Source organism: Entelurus aequoreus, linkage group LG16, assembly GCF_033978785.1.
Source record: "Entelurus aequoreus isolate RoL-2023_Sb linkage group LG16, RoL_Eaeq_v1.1, whole genome shotgun sequence".
NCBI lineage: Eukaryota > Metazoa > Chordata > Actinopteri > Syngnathiformes > Syngnathidae > Entelurus > Entelurus aequoreus.
In genome coordinates this window covers 11,042,395-11,063,800 of record NC_084746.1, presented here as the reverse complement: position 1 = coordinate 11,063,800, position 21,406 = coordinate 11,042,395, and the positions used below count along the sequence as shown (strand labels likewise).

The 21,406-nt window shown below is 42.9% G+C and overlaps 1 protein-coding gene and 2 long non-coding RNA genes across 3 annotated transcripts in view; 2 read left to right on the top strand and 1 right to left on the bottom strand.

Annotated features, from left to right (window-relative positions):
* The window catches only part of sema6ba (sema domain, transmembrane domain (TM), and cytoplasmic domain, (semaphorin) 6Ba), a 173,164-nt gene that overhangs the window by 85,645 nt on the left and 66,113 nt on the right, over positions 1 to 21,406 (bottom strand). The gene's annotated exons all lie outside the window — the stretch shown is intronic.
* On the top strand, positions 15,558 to 16,410 carry LOC133631269 (uncharacterized). The gene is made up of 3 exons (XR_009821424.1): positions 15,558 to 16,047; positions 16,138 to 16,238; positions 16,332 to 16,410. It is a non-coding gene; the product is annotated as an uncharacterized LOC133631269 (long non-coding RNA).
* LOC133631268 (uncharacterized) lies at positions 17,220 to 18,145 on the top strand. The gene is made up of 4 exons (XR_009821423.1): positions 17,220 to 17,459; positions 17,585 to 17,691; positions 17,784 to 17,856; positions 17,956 to 18,145. It is a non-coding gene; the product is annotated as an uncharacterized LOC133631268 (long non-coding RNA).

Sequence of the window (21,406 nt, the reverse complement as noted above, 5' to 3'; positions counted from 1 at the left end):
GAAACAAAAAAATCCTGACTTTGGAGCAATGTTCACGGACTCTAGTATTTGACTCTCTATTAGATGCAATGGTTTTCCGTATTGGGACCATGATTTATGTCCTAACTTGTTCACACCTCTTCCTATGGAAGCTACTTTTCCTTGTTGATGTCTCAAGAAGGGTAGAAACAAAACAATCCTAACTTTGGAGCAATGTTCACAGACTCTAGTATTTGGCTCTCTATTAGATGCAATGGTTTTCCGTATTGGGACCATGATTTATGTCCTAACGTGTTCACACCTCCTCACATGGAAGCCACTTTTCCTTGTTGATGTCTCAAGAAGGGTAGAAACAAAAAAATCCTGACTTTGGAGCAATGTTCACGGGCTCTAGTATTTAGCTCTCTATTAGATGCAATGGTTTTCCGTATTGGGACCATGATTTATGTCCTAACGTGTTCACACCTCCTCATATGGAAGCTACTTTTCCTTGTTGATGTCTCAAGAAGGGTAGAAACAAAACAATCCTAACTTTGGAGCAAAGTTCACAGACTCTAGTATTTGGCTCTCTATTAGATGCAATGGTTTTCCGTATTGGGACCATGATTTATGTCCTAACGTGTTCACACCTCCTCATATGGAAGCTACTTTTCCTTGTTGATGTCTCAAGAAGGGTAGAAACAAAACAATCCTGACTTTGGAGCAATGTTCACGGACTGTAGTATTTGGCTCTCTATTAGATGCAACGGTTTTCCGTATTGGGACCATGATTTATGTCATCACTTGTTCACACCTCCTCACATGGAAGCCACTTTTCCTTGTTGATGTCTCAAGAAGGGTAGAAACAAAATAATCCTGACTTTGGAGCAATGTTCACGGACTGTAGTATTTGGCTCTCTATTAGATGCAATGGTTTTCCGTATTGGGACCATGATTTATGTCCTAACTTGTTCACACCTCTTCCTATGGAAGGTACTTTTCCTTGTTGATGTCTCAAGAAGGGTAGAAACAAAAAAATCCTGACTTTGGAGCAATGTTCACGGACTCTAGTATTTGGCTCTCTATTATATGCAATGGTTTTCCGTATTGGGACCATGATTTATGTCCTAACGTGTTCACACCTCCTCATATGGAAGCTAGTTTTCCTTGTTGATGTCTCAAGAAGGGTAGAAACAAAAACAAATCCTGACTTTGGAGCAATGTTCACGGAGTCTAGTGTTTGGCTCTCTATTAGATGCAATGTTATTGGGACCATGATTTATGTCATCACTTGTTCACACCTCCTCATATGGAAGCTACTTTTTCCTTCTTCATGTCTCAAGAAGGGTAGAAATACACGCACACACACGCACGCACACACACACACACACACACACACACACACACACACACACACACACACACACACACACACACACACACACACACACACACACACACACACACACACACACACACACACACACACACACACACACACACATTGAGATTGCAGGTTTGACATCTCTAAACCTCCTCCTCATCTGATAGAAACGAGGGAAGCCTGAGGGGAGGCGCGGGGTCGTTTCATCCGACTCGCCATTAGAACTGGCGGGTCTGCCTCCGCCGTCATTTCATTACGGCCGTTTCGTGGGCGGGGATCCAAATTTGATGCTCAAGGTGAAAATGAAATTCTTTCAATGGCTGGAGAGGACAAATTAAAAAGGAGTCAAATGAAGCGTGTGTTCCTCGGAGATTAGGCATCATATGCTTGTGGAGAAGCAACCGTCACATTAGGTTTGGGCGTCCCTCCTCTTCCTCGCCTTGTCTCTTCCTCGCCTTGTCAGTGCTCCTGCAGCAGCATGCACATGCAAGCCCCCTTTAGGCCATTCTCCATAAAGCCTTCTCATCAGAGCGTGTATTGATTAAGATTATTGATCTGTAAGATAAACCACTAGATGTGGGCCAAGGCCGACGTACCGTACCAGCACCCGGACAAAGCCTTTAAATCGGGGATATTCAAATAAGTTGTTTTGGTGGCCACAATTCCAGACAGCTAGGGACCGAGGAGACGGATCTTACTTTGTATATTCCGGAGAACCAGCGTCCCCCGTAGGAGATATATTTGCTTTTAGTCCATTTATTTTATCGGAGAGACCAAGGGTGGAGAGCCATCAAATCCTGACCCATGCACAGAAGTTAAATACGACAACTAGAAGACCTGCTTGTGCAAATAAACTAGGAAGGAAGTCTTTTACATTGAGAAAATAATGATAATAATAATATGACTCCTTTAAAAGCCTACTGAAAGCCACTACTAGCGACCACGCAGTCTGATAGTTTATATATCAATGATGAAATCTTAACATTGCAACACATGCCAATACGGCCGGGTTAACTTATAAAGTGACATTTTAAATTTCCCGGGAAATATTCGGCTGAAAACGTCTCGGTATGATGACGTTTGCGCGTGACGTCACGGATTGAACGGAAGTATTGGGACACCATTGTGTGCCAATACAAACAGCGTCTGTTTTCATCGCAAAATTCCACAGTGTTCTGGACATCTGTGTTGGTGAATCTTTTGCAATTTGTTTAATGAACAATGGAGACTGCAAAGAAGAAAGCTGTAGGTGGGAAGCGGTGTATTAGCGGCTGGCTGCAGCAACACAAACAGGAGGACTTTGAGTTGGATAGCAGACGCGCTATCCGACGCTAGCCGCCGACCGCACCGATGATCGGGTGAAGTCCTTTGTCGCGCCGTCGATCGCTGGAACGCAGGTGAGCACGGGTGTTGATGAGCAGATGAGGGCTGGCTGGCGTAGGTGGATAGCTAATGTTTTTAGCATAGCTCTGTGAGGTCCCGTTGCTAAGTTAGCTTCAATGGCGTCGTTAGCAACAGCATTGTTAAGCTTCGCCAGGCTGGAAAGCATTAACCGTGTAGTTACATGTCCATGGTTTAATAGTATTGTTGATCTTCTGTCTATCCTTCCAGTCAGGGGTTGTTTTCTTTTGTTTCTATCTGCAGTTAAGCCCGATGCTATCACGTTAGCTCCGTAGCTAAAGTGCTTCGCCGATGTATTGTCATGCAGATAAAAGTCACTGTGAATGTCCATTTCGCGTTCTCGACTCTCATTTTCAAGAGGATGTAGTATCCGAGGTGGTTTAAAATACAAATCCGTGATCCACGATAGAAAAAGGAGAAAGTGTGGAATCCAATGAGCCAGCTTGTACCTAAGTTACGGTCAGAGCGAAAAAAGATACGTCCTGCACTGCACTCTAGTCCTTCACTCTCACGTTCCTCATCCACAAATCTTTCATCCTCGCTCAAATTAATGGGGTAATTGTCGCTTTCTCGGTCCGAATCGCTCTCGCTGCTGGTGTAAACAATGGGGAAATGTGAGGAGCCTTTCAACCTGTGACGTCACGCTACTTCCGGTACAGGCAAGGCTTTTTTTTTTATCAGCGACCAAAAGTTGCGAACTTTATCGTCGATGTTCTCTACTAAATCCTTTCAGCAAAAATATGGCAATATCGCGAAATGATCAAGTATGACACATAAAATGGATCTGCTATCCCCGTTTAAATAAAACAATTTCATTTCATTTCAGTAGGCCTTTAAATGGGTGCCTAGGGGAACACCTCAGTTACGTAAATCACAAGTTTGGATCCCGGTGGTCTTTGTTTGCCAGCAAGGTTAAAACATCAATGCTAGGATCTGCCAAATTGTTTATAAAGGTCCAAGTTCCATACACAACAGGAGCACTCTGCGTTTTTAGAAATTTGCTGCAAAAATGTCGGCCTCCCAAGTTTCCAACTTGAATCGCCAGTTTGCTATAAATCTTTTGAGTACAACCATACTTGGTGGTTTAACTTTTCAATGTTAAGGCAGAAATGTTCCAATGAAGACGGGGAGGGGGGGGGGGGGGAGCACTTAACAAACCTGCAGTGTCAGAGTGAGGATCGTAAAAGCAGAATCATAAAAAGAACGGGAAGGCAGCCGAGCAATTAGAAAGAAGTACCGTAGGTGTGTTCCGCACTATCTGTCAGATCATGCATGAATTAAATGGCGTGACACTGACACGGCTATCATCATAATAATAATAATAATAGATTTTTATCTGTAAAGGCACTTTACATTGAGCAAACAACCTCAAAGTCCTACAGTGCATTAAAAAGAAACAACAACAACACTAGAACCACAAGTAGCTGCCCCCAACAAGTAAAATAAATAGTAAAAACAAAAAACAAAACTAGAACAGCCTAATAGCTACAACTAGCACACATATATCTAAAAAAAAAAGCCTTTTTTTAAAAAAAAAAAAAGAAGGGTTTTTAAGCCTTTTTTAAAAGCATCCACAGTATGTGGTGCCCTCAGGTGGTCAGGGAGAGCGTTCCACAGACTGGGAGCGGCGGAGTAGAAAGCCCGGTCTCCCATGGTTCGGAGCCTTGGAGGTTGGAGGAGGTTAGCCTAGTCGTGTGGAATATTTGTGTGTTCTGCACTATCTGTCAGACCATGGATGAATTAAATGGCGTGTCACTGACACGGCTATCATAATAATAATAATAATAACAATAGATTTTATCTGTAAAAGCACTTTACATTGAGCAAACAACCTCAAAGTGCTACAGTGCATTTAAAAAACAAAAAAAACACCAAAAAAAAACAGAACGCTAAAACCACTAATAGCTGCCCCCAACAAGTACAACAAATAGTAAAAAAAATAAATAGACTAATAGCTAGAACTAGCACACATATATCTAAAAAAAAAAGTTTAAAAAAAAAAAAAAAAAGGTTTTTTAAGCCTTTTTTAAAAGCATCCACAGTCTGTGGTGCCCTCAGGTGGTCAGGGAGAGCGCTCCACAGACTGGGAGCGGGCGGAGCAGAAAGCCCGGTCTCCCATAGTTAAAGTTAAAGTACCAGTGATTGTCACACACACACTCGGTGTGGCGAAATTATTCTCTGCATTTGACCCATCACCCTTGATCACCCCCTGGGAGGTGAGGGGAGCAGTGGGCAGCAGCGGTGGCCGCGCCCGGGAATCATTTTTGGTGATTTAACCCCAAATCCAACCCTTGATGCTGAGTGCCAAGCAGGGAGGCAATGGGTCCCATTTTTATAGTCTTTGGTATGACTCGGCCGGGGTTTGAACTCACGGCCTACCCATCTCAGGGCGGACACTCTAACCACTAGGCCACTGAGTAGGATATTATTATTATTATTACAGTCTGTGGTGCCCTCAGGTGGCCAGGGAGAGCGTTCCACAGACTGGGCGCAGCGGAGCAGAAAGCCGGTCTCCCGTAGTTCGGAGCTTTTTTCCTCGGAGGTTGGAGGAGGTTTGTCTGTCCGGAGCGGAGATGTCGTGTGGAGGATTTGGGGCTCTGGTTAGGATACCACCTGAACGCCTCCCAGGGGAGGTGTTTAGGGTACATCAGACCGATAGGAGACCACGGGGGAAGACCTAGGACAGGGGTCGGCAACCCGCGGCTCCGGAGCCGCATTGACCACTCTGATGCGGCTCAGCTACATACATGCCAACCCCCCTGATTTTCCCAGGAGATTTATGGATGTCAGTGTCTCTCATAGATTACTCCCAGGGAAAAAATAATCCTATTTACACTCTAATTACTAAATAAAGGGCGTGCCCTAATTGCACTGCAGTAATTGTCCTCTATAGCATTTACATACAGCGTGCCAGTCCAGCCACATGTTGCATGTTGTTATTACTTACACTCACAGGAGACAGCAAAGCATACTTACTCATCAGCCACACAGCTTACACTGACGGTAGTCGTATCAAACAACTTTAACATTGTTACGTTACAAATATGCGCCACACTGTGAACCCACACCAAAAAAGAATGAAAAACACATTTCTGGAGAACATCCCACCGTAACACAACATAAACACAACACAACCATTACCCAGAATCCCATGCAGCCCTAACTCTTCCGGTCTACATTATACACCCCCGCTACCACCAAATCCCCCCACACATCAACCCACCCCCCCCCCCCCCCCCCCCCCCCTCCGTGCGTTGGTTGAGCGGAAGAGTTAGGGCTGCATGGGATTCTGGGTATTGGTACCGTCAGTGTAAGATGTGTGGCTGCTGAGTTAGTACGCCTTGCTGTCACTTACGTGAGCAAGCTGAAATTGCATTCTACGTGTGGTCGAGCAGGTACACTGTTAGGGCAGACTGTAGAGGGCGCCAAATGCAGTGTCATCACTCTCTGATATTCGGGAGTCTCCCGGGAAAAGTGAGAGGGTTGGCAAGTATGACGCTATCAAGCGCCATTCATTCAAAACTCGCGGGCTGCACTAACATCAAATTTCCACATTAAAGTGCGTGCCGGTGCGTGTGTCGGAGACCCCTGGTTAACATAGCACAAAGCATTTAAGCTTTGTATGCAGTGTTTTTCATTTTAAATTTAATTTTTTTTTTTGTGGCTCCCATTACTTTCTTTAATTTGTGAAACTTGCCAAAATGGCTCTTTGAGTGGTAAAGGTTGCCGACCCCTGACCTAGGACATGTCGGACAGACTATGTCTCTCAGCAGGCCTGGGAACGTAGCTCAAGAAAGGTAAGTCTGGTCTTCTCTGCTTAGGCTGCTGCCCCCGCCACCCTCTGGTAAGCGGATAAAACGGATGGATGGAGAGTTACTGGAGCATTCTGCGGTTTTCTGCGGAAATGTGAGTCTTTCACTACTTTTTTTTAACTGAACTCGCGGACCAGCAGTTGAATAGCCCAAATGATGAAAAAAAAAGAGGACCTAAAATGGAACCTTGAGGAACACCAGGAGTATAATTAACGACGTTGAACAAATGACAACTGACCACCACCGGGTGTGAATGAATGATGGGTTCTCACTTCCCTGTGACCGCTTTGAGTATCTAGTAATAGAAAAGCGCAATATAAAATCTAATCCATTATTATTATTACTATTATTACAGTCTGTGGTACCCTCAGGTGGTCAGGGAGAGCGTTCCACAGACTGGGAGCGGGCGGAGCAGAAAGCCCGGTCTCCCATAGTTCGGAGCTTTGTCCTCGGAGGTTGGAGGAGGTTAGCCTTGTCCGGAGCGGCGGTGTCGTGTGGAGGATTTGGGGGGTGAGCAGTTCTTTGAGGTAGAGGGGGGCATTTCCATGGAGGCACTGGTGAGTTAGTAGGGAGACTAATGGATGCACATGATGTAATCTCGCCTCATCAAGGAAACTGTTGACAAATCACCTGCTTCCTCTCGCATCATTAACCAATCAGAAGGAGCGCGCTCACCTGTTCACACCTTATCACGCTTGCTTATCATCAGCTGATATCACCCAGCCCCCATTTCATTAAGGCTCGCTTGTTTATCATCATAACACATCTGAGCGCCGCACTGGGAATTCCTAAACGGTAATCCAATGCGTCAACACGGCCAAAGAGATCATATTTAGCTGTAATCCCATCACAGAAGTGGTATTTGCACAAGATGGCTGCACAGGATCAATACACTTTCTAGAGACCGTCCCTCCCTGTGGTGGGCAGCGTTTACCGGCCGTGACCATACCTACGTTTGAGAGGCCTCAGCAACACTTCTTTGGATACAAACCCCACGGTTGGGGAAAGGAATGCTGCAGATCTCTGCTCCGTTATTACGGTCTGCCTTTGCAAAGACGACAAAGATGTGACTTTAAGGTTTTACTACTTAGGTATAAAATACTACACGGTCTAGCTCCATCCTATCTTGCTGATTGTAGTGTACCATATGTCCCGGACAGAAATCTGCCTTCAAAGAACTCCGGCTTATTAGTGATTCTCAGAGCCCAAAAAAAGTCTGCGGGCTATAGAGCGTTTTCTATTGGGGCTCCAATACTATGGAATGTTCTACTGGTAACAATTAGAGATGCTACCTCAGTAGAATAAGCATCTAATATGTTAGATCCACTATGGACTGGACTCTCACACTATTATGTTAGATCCACTATGGACTGGACTCTCACTATTATGTTAGATCCACTATGGACTGGACTCTCACTATTATGTTAGATCCACTATGGACTGGACTCTCACACTATTATGTTAGATCCACTATGGACTGGACTCTCACACTATTATGTTAGATCCACTATGGACTGGACTCTCACTATTATGTTAGATCCACTATGGACTGGACTCTCACACTATTATGTTAGATCCACTATGGACTGGACTCTCACTATTATGTTAGATCCACTATGGACTGTACTCTCACACTAGTATGTTAGATCCACTATGGACTGGACTCTCACTATTATGTTAGATCCACTATGGACTGAACTCTCACTATTATGTTAGATCCACTATGGAGTGGACTCTCACTATTATGTTAGATCCACTATGGACTGGACTCTCACTATTATGTTAGATCCACTATGGACTGGACTCTCACACTATTATGTTAGATCCACTATGGACTGGACTCTCTCACTATTATGTTAGATCCACTATGGACTGGACTCTCACTATTATGTTAGATCCACTATGGACTGGACTCTCACACTATTATGTTAGATCCACTATGGACTGGACTCTCACTATTATGTTAGATCCACTATGGACTGGACTCTCACACTATTATGTTAGATCCACTATGGACTGGACTCTCACTATTATGTTAGATCCACTATGGACTGGACTCTCTCACTATTATGTTAGATCTACTATGGACTGGACTCTCACTATTATGTTAGATCAACTATGGACTGGACTCTCACTATTATGTTAGATCCACTATGGACTGAACTCTCACTATTATGTTAGATCCACTATGGACTGGACTCTCACTATTATGTTAGATCCACTATGGACTGGACTCTCACAATATTATGTTAGATCCACTATGGACTGGACTCTCACACTATTATGTTAGATCCACTATGGACTGGACTCTCACTATTATGTCAGATCCACTATGGACTGGACTCTCACACTATTATGTCAGATCCACTATGGACTGGACTCTCACACTATTATGTTAGATCCACTATGGACTGGACTCTCACTATTATGTTAGATCCACTATGGACTGGACTCTCACAATATTATGTTAGATCCACTATGGACTGGACTCTCACACTATTATGTTGGATCCACTATGGACTGGACTCTCACTATTATGTTAGATCCACTATGGACTGAACTCTCACTATTATGTTAGATCCACTATGGACTGGACTCTCACTATTATGTTAGATCCACTATGGACTGTACTCTCACACTATTATGTTAGATCCACTATGGACTGGACTCTCACTATTATGTTAGATCCACTATGGACTGGACTCTCACACTATTATGTTAGATCCACTATGGACTGGACTCTCACTATTATGTTAGATCCACTATGGACTGGACTCTCACACTATTATGTTAGATCCACTATGGACTGGACTCTCACTATTATGTTAGATCCACTATGGACTGGACTCTCACACTATTATGTTAGATCCACTATGGACTGGACTCTCACACTATTATGTTAGATCCACTATGGACTGGACTCTCACACTATTATGTTAGCTCCACTATGGACTGGACTCTCACACTATTATGTTAGATCCACTATGGACTGGACTCTCACTATTATGTTAGATCCACTATGGACTGGACACTCACACTTTTATGTTAGATCCACTATGGACGGGACTCTCTCACTATTATGTTAGATCCACTATGGACTGGACTCTCACACTATTATGTTAGATCCACTATGGACTGGACTCTCACTATTATGTTAGATCCACTATGGACTGGACTCTCACTATTATGTTAGATCCACTATGGACTGGACACTCACACTTTTATGTTAGATCCACTATGGACTGGACTCTGTCACTATTATGTTAGATCCACTATGGACTGGACTCTCACTATTATGTTAGATCAACTATGGACTGGACTCTCACTATTATGTTAGATCCACTATGGACTGGACTCTTACTATTATGTTAGATCCACTATGGACTGGACTCTCACTATTATGTTGGATCCACTATGGACTGGACTCTCACAATATTATGTTAGATCCACTATGGACTGGACTCTCACACTATTATGTTAGATCCACTATGGACTGGACTCTCACTATTATGTTAGATCCACTATGGACTGGACTCTCACTATTATGTTAGATCCACTATGGACTGGACTCTCACTATTATGTTAGATCCACTATGGACTGAACTCTCACTATTATGTTAGATCCACTATGGACTGGACTCTCACTATTATGTTGGATCCACTATGGACTGGACTCTCACAATATTATGTTAGATCCTCTATGGACTGGACTCTCACACTATTATGTTAGATCCACTATGGACTGGACTCTCTCACTATTATGTTACATCCACTATGGACTGGACTCTCACTATTATGTTAGATCCACTATGGACTGAACTCTCACACTATTATGTTAGATCCACTATGGACTGGACTCTTACTATTTTGTTAGATCCACTATGGACTGGACTCTCACTATTATGTTAGATCCACTATGGACTGTACTCTCACACTATTATGTTAGATCCACTATGGACTGGACTCTCACTATTATGTTAGATCCACTATGGACTGGACTCTCTCACTATTATGTTAGATCCACTATGGACTGGACTCTCACTATTATGTTAGATCCACTATGGACTGGACTCTCACACTATTATGTTAGATCCACTATGGACTGGACTCTCACTATTATGTTAGATCCACTATGGACTGGACTCTCACACTATTATGTTAGATCCACTATGGACTGGACTCTCACACTATTATGTTAGATCCACTATGGACTGGACTCTCACTATTATGTTAGATCCACTATGGACTGGACTCTCACTATTATGTTAGATCCACTATGGACTGGACTCTCACACTATTATGTTAGATCCACTATGGACTGGACTCTCAAACTATTATGTTAGATCCACTATGGACTGGACTCTCACTATTATGTTAGATCCACTATGGACTGGACTCTCACACTATTATGTTAGATCCACTATGGACTGGACTCTCACTATTATGTTAGATCCACTATGGACTGGACTCTCACAATATTATTGAAGTGTCAATCTAATATAAACATTGTAAACAGACTTTTTGCAGACATGTATCCAGGTGTTTCAGGGTTCTTTGTGGGTTTGTTCGATAACAGGATCTTGAACGCACCGCGCTGTGCATGTTACACAGCCGTATTGTCTTTTGGTTATGTGCACAGACAAATCCACTGGGCTGTCCTTAAAAGAGCAACCAGTATCTGCTCGTGGTCCGAGTCCTTTCTTCACATGAGGACTTTGAATATGACCAATGTGTGATTCTGTAACTACTTGGTATCGGATCGATACCTAAATGTGTGGTATCATCCAAAACTAATGTTAAGTATCATAGAAGAGAAGAATAAGTGATTATTACATTTGAACAGAAGTGTAGATAGAACATGTTAAAACAGAAAATAAGCAGATATTAACAGTAAATGAACAAGTAGATTAATAATCAGTTTTTACAGTTTGTCCCTCATAATGTGTACAAAATAATAGGTGTATAAATGACACAATATGTTACTGCAGACTAATTAGGAGTCTTTGTTTGTTTACTTACTACTAAAAGACAAGTTGTCTAGTATGTTCACTATTTTATTTAAGGACTAAATGACAATAATAAACATATGTTTCATGTACACTAACATTTTCTGTTCAAATAAAGACAATAATGAAATTCTTTTGTGGTCCCCTTTATTTAGAAAAGTACCGAAAAGCATCAAAATACATTTTTGTACCGAAACTAAAATATTGGTATACGGACAACCCTAGTTTGGAATAGAAATCACTCACACTCCAGTTCTTATAACACAACCTAAGAGTCCAGTTCTTTACAGTCTCTGTACTGGTTTTGTAACGCAATAAACTCAGGTAAAAATTCAGAGAGTTCTGTGACGAAAAAAGCTGTCAGATTTGTGATGGTTAGCCACGGGAGGGTGCAAGATTTAAATAATCTTAATGGATTTATATACAGCCTTTGTCCAGAGACCAAAAGCACTTCACACTGAGAACCAATTATTCACTCACTCCACAGTCACTTACTGGTGGTGGTAAGAGTAGACTAAAAGAAACGTGGCTGCCAATCCCCGACTACCACCTTGTATTCATGAGCATTTTTACACCAGTGTGGGCTGCACTGGAGGCACGGTGGGGGAAGTGTCTTACCCATGGACACGAACGCAGTGACCGGGATAGATGGAGCACAGTTTGAACCACCAAACCTTGAGTTCTAGAAGATCTGTCGTTTGAATAGTGACCACTTTAATATAGACTATGGAGATAGGCGATACGATGGATGATTGCAATTGGACTAATGTCGGACGGTTGGCTGGGGGGCCAGTTAAGGACAGATGATCCACGGTCTATGTGGGACACAAACCCAATTCTGGAAGGAGGCACTACTGACACAGAGTCTACTGTCTCTACGGCTGTACACGTAGTTTTGCTACGCCATGCCACTGTTTTGGTCTGTGTACAGGTCTTTCAACCCAATAGACCAAGATAGATGGAGCACAGTTTGAACCACCAAACCTTGAGTTCTAGAAGATCTGTCGTTTGAATAGTGACCACTTTAATATAGACTATGGAGATAGGCGATAAGATTGATGATTGCAATTGGACTAATGTCAGACGGTTGGCTGGGGGGCCAGTTAAGGACAGATGATCCACGGTCTATGTGGGACACAAACCCAATTCTGGAAGGAGGCACTACTGACACAGAGTCTACTGTCTCTACGGCTGTACACGTAGTTTTGCTACACCATGCCACTGTTTTGGTCTGTGTACAGGTCTTTCAACCCAATAGACCAAGATAGATGGAGCACAGTTTGAACCACCAAACCTTGAGTTCTAGAAGATCTGTCGTTTGAATAGTGACCACTTTAATATAGACTATGGAGATAGGCGATAAGATGGATGATTGCAATTGGACTAATGTCGGACGGTTGGCTGGGGGGCCAGTTAAGGACAGATGATCCATGGTCTATGTGGGACACAAACCCAATTCTGGAAGGAGGCACTACTGACACAGAGTCTACTGTCTCTACGGCTGTACACGTAGTTTTGCTACACCATGCCACTGTTTTGGTCTGTGTACAGGTCTTTCAACCCAATAGACCAAGATAGATGGAGCACAGTTTGAACCACCAAACCTTGAGTTCTAGAAGATCTGTCGTTTGAATAGTGACCACTTTAATATAGACCATGGAGATAGGCTATAAGATGGATGATTGCAATTGGACTAATGTCGGACGGTTGGCTGGGGGGCCAGTTAAGGACAGATGATCCATGGTCTATGTGGGACACAAACCCAATTCTGGAAGGAGGCACTACTGACACAGAGTCTACTGTCTCTACGGCTGTACACATAGTTTTGCTACACCATGCCATTGTTTTGGTCTGTGTACAGGTCTTTCAACCCAATAGACCAAGATAGATGGAGCACAGTTTGAACCACCAAACCTTGAGTTCTAGAAGATCTGTCGTTTGAATAGTGACCACTTTAATATAGACTATGGAGATAGGCGATAAGATGGATGATTGCAATTGGACTAATGTCAGACGGTTGGCTGGGGGGCCAGTTAAGGACAGATGATCCACGGTCTATGTGGGACACAAACCCAATTCTGGAAGGAGGCACTACTGACACAGAGTCTACTGTCTCTACGGCTGTACACGTAGTTTTGCTACGCCATGCCACTGTTTTGGTCTGTGTACAGGTCTTTCAACCCAATAGACCAAGATAGATGGAGCACAGTTTGAACCACCAAACCTTTAGTTCTAGAAGATCTGTCGTTTGAATAGTGACCACTTTAATGTAGACTATGGAGATAGACTATAAGATGGATGATTGCAATTGGACTAATGTCGGACGGTTGGCTGGGGGGCCAGTTAAGGACAGATGATCCATGGTCTATGTGGGACACAAACCCAATTCTGGAAGGAGGCACTAGTGACACAGAGTCTACTGTCTCTACGGCTGTACACGTAGTTTTGCTACACCATGCCACTGTTTTGGTCTGTGTACAGGTCTTTCAACCCAATAGACCAAGATAGATGGAGCACAGTTTGAACCACCAAACCTTGAGTTCTAGAAGATCTGTCGTTTGAATAGTGACCACTTTAATATAGACTATGGAGATAGGCGATAAGATGGATGATTGCAATTGGACTAATGTCGGACGGTTGGCTGGGGGGCCAGTTAAGGACAGATGATCCATGGTCTATGTGGGACACAAACCCAATTCTGGAAGGAGGCACTACTGACACAGAGTCTACTGTCTCTACGGCTGTACACGTAGTTTTGCTACACCATGCCACTGTTTTGGTCTGTGTACAGGTCTTTCAACCCAATAGACCAAGATAGATGGAGCACAGTTTGAACCACCAAACCTTGAGTTCTAGAAGATCTGTCGTTTGAATAGTGACCACTTTAATATAGACTATGGAGATAGGCGATAAGATGGATGATTGCAATTGGACTAATGTTGGACGGTTGGCTGGGGGGCCAGTTAAGGACAGATGATCCACGGTCTATGTGGGACACAAACCCAATTCTGGAAGGAGGCACTACTGACACAAAGTCTACTGTCTCTACGGCTGTACACGTAGTTTTGCTACACCATGCCACTGTTTTGGTCTGTGTACAGGTCTTTCAACCCAATAGACCAAGATAGATGGAGCACAGTTTGAACCACCAAACCTTGAGTTCTAGAAGATCTGTCGTTTGAATAGTGACCACTTTAATATAGACTATGGAGATAGGCGATAAGATGGATAATTGCAATTGGACTAATGTCGGACGGTTGGCTGGGGGGCCAGTTAAGGACAGATGATCCATGGTCTATGTGGGACACAAACCCAATTCTGGAAGGAGGCACTACTGACACAGAGTCTACTGTCTCTACGGCTGTACACGTAGTTTTGCTACGCCATCCCAGGTAACACCTAACGTTAACGTAACGTTCCCTTATGGTTCTCTTTTGGTTATGCAAGATGAGAACGTTCTAAGAACGTTCTTAGAACATATCAAAAATAAAGTTTTTGATATGTTGTAAGAACGTTCTAAGAACGGTCTTAGAACATATTAAAAAATATGTTAGTTTTTTAAAATTATGTTCTATGAACGTTCTTAGAACGTTCTCATCTATATACCCAAATATAATTTGCCTGCAATGGAAACAGCAACTGTTAGGCTTTTATAAGTGTTTTTTTTCGCAAATTTACTTTTTATACAGTATGTTGTAACGTTTCCCTAACTTTCTGCGAAAGTGTTGTGTTTTGTGAACAATCTGACGCCGGCTGAGCCAAGGCTGCACGCACAGTAGGTGGCGGTAATGCACACACAAGGTTGCTTGCCAACCGCCATAAAAATCAGAAGAAGAAGAAGAAGAAGGAGAAGAAGACTGCACGCATGCACAATTGAAGCTGCTTCATGAGTCAAAGAAGGACGAAGGCTAACTACTTCCAGAATCCCGATTTTAAAGCAATTTGGTGCGCCATCCATTTATCACAAGTAAGTGTAGAAAGAGTGAAATACGAAGCACGTTTTTGTATAACAATTTCCAACCTACATGATTAATTTCAGACCATTTTACGGTTTTAGCGTTGTGTATAAATGCGCGCCGGCGCTAACTAGCATACATTTCTCGTGCAGGTTGGCTGTTATAAAGTTTCCAAACTGACCAAAGACCAACGAATGACTTCTGAAGAAGGGTGGATTTATTTGTAGTTTAGTTAAACAATAATTTGCCATAGCATATTCATGGGGATACTGCATGAATTTTGAACAGATCAATAACCAGTAGTAAGTATAGAAGGTCTGCTTGGAGCATGTCTAACCAGAAGAGTGTGTGCAGACTAAGAATAACTGACTAACTGTATCAGGATTCATAAATAACCCTTTGATGCAGTATTGAAATGGTAATATTATCTGATTGTTTTCCAGATGGCTCCTTCTTTTGTGGTCGTTGAGTTCCTTGGTGAACATTCAGTCGCTGTTGTCCCAACCAAATGGACAGAAGATGATGGAAAGGTTATTACTTTTTCTGAAAAGTACTGTGCATAGGCATAATATTGTAGCTTATTATTATTATGTCATTCATCATGATTATTTTATCTTCAGAATACCTTCTGCTGTTGGCCAAGGCCAAATCCTACCCACTCCAGAATCCGGAAAGCTGAGATTCCTGACAAACAATTCTGGGAGAGGCTGCCAATTGACTGGTAAGGGAATATTGTCTAAGTCATATCATGTATATTTTAAACAACATAAGTTAAATTTATCTTGAGTCATCGGCATACTTTGAAATTTTGCAGAAGACTTTGACAAGGCCCTTCAATACGAAAAACAAGCTGAAATGTTTTCGAGCCCAGAAGAAGTGTTAACCAAACGGAGCCACATCACCCCTGAACGTTATAGAAACGACGAGGAAGATGTGTTTGATGCTGACGGTATAGTCACTTTTCAAAGACTGTTTACTTACAATACTCAAATACTACTTAGTGGTGCATACATTTTTTTGTCTTCGTTGGTTTAGATGAAGAGGAAATTCGGCCAAAATGGAAGTGCAGAAAAGAGAAAACACAGATCTTCGTCCAGGCACCCCCACTGCCAGAGCTCCCAACCTTTAACTTTCCAATCTCCAGCGAGTACCAGACCACTTCAGCCAGTACCAGCCAATACCAGACCACTCCAAGGCATCCAGGCCGACCTCACAGCCCAGCGAGAAGCAGCACTTCCAGGCTCAGTCCAGACAGGAATGCATCCAGCTCAAGCCAGTACCAGACTACTCCAGCCAGCTCAAGCCAGTACCAGACCACTCCAGCCAGTACGAGTCAGTACCAGACCGCTCCAAGAAGCAGCAGGAATGCCCTTGACAGTGAACGTTAGTTGGCTATTTAACTGTTGATAGGTGGTGTTAAACAGGCTGTTACAACAGGCAGTAATACGAATTACCTCTTTGACTTTTGTTGTCTTTGCAGTTTTCCAGTTGAACATGAAAGTTCAAAATATACTTGACAACCGGGGAGAAATTATACGCATGCTGAGAGGGCTGGCAGCACAGTCTGTGGGGCCAGAATCTGTGGATGTTCAAGATCTCATTGATAAGCCTTTCGAGACTCTTGAGCAGCTCAAGGCCTTCTGTGAACGGCTCGACACTGATCTTCTGCTCAGAAAGCAGCTGGTAATTAGTTTTAATTCCCCACTGCAAAAATATCTTGCTCAGTTATCAAAAAACAATTTCTAATTAAGTAAAATATTGTTGTTTATTTATTTGTATAGGTGAAAGCTCTTACTGCTCTTGGTGGGCAGAATTTGGCAGACACGGTGAGGACAATGCTGAGGAAAATTGCCACAAACAAAGTCCTGGAGCAGCTTGGCCTCCGTGGAAAGTCAGGAAAAGTGGCGTTTGAGGACTTGAACCCTTTACAGAATAATAAATAGTAAGTGTTAATAATAGGTTTGCATCTTTGAACATATGTTGCATGTATGCTCACAAGGTCGATCTAGCTGTTATTATTACAGTATTTATTCTAAAGGGAATTCTAAATTGTGCTGGTGATTGCAGAGGCATGCAGGGGTGTTTACAAGCAGATGACCACAGCTGAAGTGGATTGTGAGCTTGGAGAGGTCCTGAAACTGGCCACTTTTCGAAAGGGAGGTTCAAAATTTGAGGTACGGAGAAGAGAAGATATCCCAATTTAGAATTCCATTTTATTGAAGTTCCACTGCATGTCTTTTGAATTTGCAATTATAACTATTTGCAGGAGAAGAGGAGGAATTAAGAGGGAGGACAAAAAAGGAAAAAGAAACAAGCAAAAGAACAGAGTGAGATGAGAGGTAAATGATAAAGTAATTATGCCAATGTTTTAATTCAATTCAATTAATCTACATTCAAGTGCTGTCTTTGTTGTATTTGTGATAATTATTTACTTCCAGGATTTGGGTTTCCCTGCTTGGGCTGCTGCCCCCGCGACCCGACCTCGGATAAGCGGAAGAAGATGGATGGATGGATGGATGGATGGATGGATTTACTTCCAGGAAGAGAACCAAGAAGGGGCAGGATACACTGACGCGCACGACCAAGACCACTGCATTCCATTCCATTTATAAATGATAAATGATAAATGGGTTATATGTTAAAGACAGGTCACCCACGGCCTGTGAGGAATACGAGCCAAACTCTGGAAAGAGCCGCTAATGACACAGAGTCTACGGTTTCTATGGTTGTACACATGTTTTTTCTACTATAACAGTGTTTTGGTGAGTCTACTGTTTTTTAAACTGATAGACCCAGATTCAAATCCCATTTGAGAGTAAAACTGCTAAGGGTTTTGTAACAAATGGTGTCAAAAGTTAAAGTTAAAGTTAAAGTTAAAGTACCAATGATTGTCACACACACACACTAGGTGTGGCGAAATTATTCTCTGCATTCGACCCATCAGATGGTTAGTTAGGGGTCCAGTTAAGGACAGGTCACCCACGGCCTGTGAGGGACACAAACCTAACTCTGGAAGGAGCCGCTTGTGAGACAGTCTATTGTTTCTACGGTTGTACATGTGATTTTTCTACCATACCAGTGTTTTGGTGAGTCTACGGGTTTTTTAAACCGATAGACTGAGATTCAAATCCCAAAAAATTGTGTCACAAACCCAATTCTAGAAGGAGGCGCTAGTGACAGAGTCTACTGTCTCTACGGTTGTACACTTGATTTTTATACCATACCAGTGTTTCGGTGAGTCTACAGGTTTTGTAAACCGATAGACCCGGTTTCAAATCCCATTTGAGAGTACAACTGCTAAGAGTTTTGTAACAAATTGTGTCAGGAGTCGGATAGTTAGCTGGGGGTCCAATTAAGGACAGATCACCCACGGCCTGTGAGAGACAAAAACCCAACTCTGGAAAGAGACGCTAATAAGACAGAGTCTACTGTTTCTACGGTTGTACACATGATTTGTCTACTGTACCAGTGTTTTGGTGAGTCAATAGGTTTTTAAACCGAGTGACCCAGATTCAAATCCCATTTGAGAGGAAAACTGCTCAGAGTTTTGTAACAAATGGTGTCAGAAGTTGAATGGTTAGCTGGGGGTCCAGTTAAGGACAGGTCAACCACGGCCTGTGAGGGACACAAACCCAACTCTAGAAGGAGCCGCTAGTGAGACAGTCTATTGTTTCTACGGTTGTACATGTGATTTTCCTACCATACCAGTGATTTGGTGATTCTACAGGTTTTTTAAACCAATAGACTTAGATTCAAATCCCATTTGAGAGGAAAACTGCTAAGAGTTTTGTAACAAATTGTGTCAGAAGTCGGACGGTTAGCTGGGGGGAAAGTTGAGGACAGATGATCCACGTCCTATGTGGGACACAAACCCAATTCTGGAAGGAAGCGCTAGTGACAGTCTACTGTCTCTACGGCTGTACACGTAGTTTTGCTACTCCATGCCACTGTTTTGGCCTGTGTACAGGTCTTTCAACCCAATAGACCAAGATTCAAATCCGATTTGAGTGTAAAACTGCGAAAAGATTTGTAACAAATGGTGTCAGAAGTCGCATGGTTATCTGGGGTGAGGGACACAAACCCAACTCTGGAAAGAGGCGCTAGTGAGACAGAGTCTACTGTTTCTACGGTTGTACACATGATTTTTCTACCGTACCAGTGTTTTAGTGAGTCTACAGGTTTTTAAACTGAATGACCCAGATTCAAATCCCATTTGAGAGGAAAACTACTAAGAGTTTTATAACAAATGGTGTCAGAAGTTGAATGGTTTGCTGGGGGTCCAGTTAAGGACAGGTCACCCACGGCCTGTGAGGGACACAAACCCAACTCTGGAAGGAGCCGCTAGTGAGACAGAGTCTATTGTTTCTATGGTTGTACACGTAATTTTTCTACCGTACCAGTGTTTTAGTCAGTCTACAGGTTTTTAAACCGAATGACTCAGATTCAAATCCCATTTGAGAGGAAAACTGCTAAGAGTTTTGTAACAAATGGTGTCAGAAGTCGGATAGTTAGCTGGGGGTCCAATTAAGGACAGGTCACCCACGGCCTGTGAGGGACACAAACCCAACTCTGGAAGAAGGCGCTAATGAGACAGAGTCTACTGTTTCTACGGTTGTACACTTGATTTGTATACCATACCAGTGTTTTGGTGAGTCTACAGGTTTTGTAAACCGATAGACCCAGATTCAAATCCCTTTTGAGAGGACAACCGCTAAGAGTTTTGTAAGAAATTGTGTCAGAAGTCGGATGGTTAGCTAGGGGGACAGTTTAGGACAGGTTTAGGCCTATGCATAAAATTATAATCTGATTGCTCACAGCTTACCAAAATATTGGTACCGAGACAACCCTAGTGCATAATTATTTTAAAAAAAACCCATTGTCGACGATGGGGGAAAAATTTAACGGATTAGATTCGACTGGATATTCCCGGGCGAAGGCAGCCCTAATGAAGTCCCTGGGAGGATGCCCAGGTTTAATGACCCTTGAGACAAGTCTCTATGATAAGACTCTAGAAATGGGTCCAGCCTGCTTGGAATTGGGGACATGTGTGGCCATTGCTGGGGTTGTTGATACAATCTTCCATTTCGTGGTCATTGTAAACTGAATCAACTCAAGTCTTTGAACTAAATAGGGATGGATTTAAATCTAGGATCGTGGTTCAGGTGTTTCTAGTTTTTGGCCTCCAAGAAACACATGACCCTGGACATCGTTAAAAAATAATGATTATATTTGTGAGAGCCGTGTACTGGACTGGATGGTGCAGGTGCTGCTTCCAAAAACGCATTGTCCTTTTGTTGTCTGATGTTATGATTAGCTCTACGGGCAGAACCTCTCCCTCGCACTGTCTCTTGTGTGTCTGTTAAGCTGCTGCAGCCACTTCACTCCGTGCCTTTGTTACCGTAGCAACCGATAGCCAAAGCAAGGCAGATAGGCTCCGTTGCAGCAAATGTAAAAGCAAAGACGTCGGATGGCTTCAATGGCGTACGCACACCCAAAATCGGTGCAAATGCAGACTTTACAGTACAGCGGAGTTACAGATTATAGATTATTTGACATCCGTGCATCAAAAAGGTCAAATGAGAACACAATTGTCAGGTTCAAACACTGATGACATCTATTAAACAAGACAAGAAGCAAGGAAATAAACAGAGACATAATTCAATTTGGCTCAATTGAGGAGAAACGTGTCGACATGTAACCTCTTACAGTGTCAAACCACGCTCTGGCGAAAGATTGTATGCCTCCTTCCTTTATTTGGACTTTCTCTGACCACATGGCAACAGCTGCTTCCAAAGGGACGGGGGTCGTAAACAGTTCACAGAAAAGGTCGTAAAACAGTTCAAAGAAGAGGTTCGTAAAACTGTTCAAAAAGAGGTCGCCTGGAGGGGA